Raw genomic sequence first — 1,384 nt, 5'->3', positions numbered from 1 at the left:
AATGACACCAAAAGCTATGACAGGGCACAGAAAACCTCAATATTTTGTGTTAGTTATTTCAAACTGCATCTCCGTTTTCTGACTGTGCAGTCAGATGTAATGGCAACTCTACATGAAAGTCTGTGGGCAAGCCTCAGAGCATTATCCAAAAAAGATCCTAAACCAAGGGGATGAAGTGCACATGAGAGACCTTATTTCTCATGCCCAAATCAATTTGATTTCCTGTGGTGAAAATATGGTCCAATCAGATGCAATGATTCCTTCATTCCTAGGACAGAGCCCTTAAGGCAGGAGTGGGGGTAGTGAGGTTTTAAGAAGGAGGGGGCTGGAGAAATGTAGTAAAATTAGCCAGGCTGTCAGGGCAGTTTGCAGTTGGCTTTATAGGACATGTCGCCAGTGAAGCAGACTCAGAAAACCCCTCCTAACTCATGCCTGATGTAAGACCCAGGCTTTCTTGCCTTTCACCATGGCTTGTTAGATGAAGAACTGCTGCAGCTCGTTGTGGACCTGGACACAGATGGCATTTAGACAGCCAAGGATCATCACACAAAGTGACCTGTTTGTGTGTCTCTGTAAGTGTGTGGGTATGAACTTGTGAGAGCGACCATGCATGAATGATGCTTCGGTCTGTTTCTGGTTGTTGCAGATTGTACAGTTTTAGTGAGTCATGTTTCCACTTGGAAAATAATGTGATTTTATGAAGTAGGTCTGCTGATTCTGACCAATTTCTACAACATATGCAAGGAAACAAGTGGACCACCACCAGAAGAAACCTCTTCAAAATACTGCCTTAGCAAAAATAAAGACAAGAAGTATGAAAGCGATTCAAAAATGCAGCTTCATTTTGAAAATGAAAAAGCACTTACTGTTTTGACTTTGCTTTTTATTTATGCTACAGAATCGCTTCCATAAAGAAGACTCAATATTAGACACGAAGAAAATATATTTTATTTTTATTATTTCATATTTTTGATTAACCCTGTTAGTGTTGTTGTTATTATCATCATTAAAAGCTGTGTCAAAGCAAATCAGTGAACCAGAGGTTTCCATAGCAACCTGGAACTGATTACAGGAAGCTTTTATCATGTCCTTTTGAATGTTTATCCGTGGCTTTCATAATTACGTTTTTTTTAAAAAGGGGTTTACAGTTGCATTAAAATGTCATATAAACGAACCAATCTATGCATTATCCAATAGCCATGAACAAAGCATTATTTTAATGGATCCACGATGTGGGGGGAAAAAAAGCAGAATAAAAAGCTTCTTCTGGTTTAGGCTACACAATAAATGTTTTCAAAAGTAATTAAAAAAAATAAAGCAGGCGCTAATGACTTCCCACAATTTTTCTAGATGTGAGCTCGTGCCCGTCACCATGGCAATCCAT

This window comes from Oryzias latipes, chromosome 5, assembly GCF_053564925.1.
Source record: "Oryzias latipes strain Hd-rR chromosome 5, Olatipes_Hd-rR_3.1".
Classification (NCBI taxonomy): Eukaryota; Metazoa; Chordata; class Actinopteri; order Beloniformes; family Adrianichthyidae; genus Oryzias; species Oryzias latipes.
Note: the sequence above shows the minus strand (reverse complement) of the source record.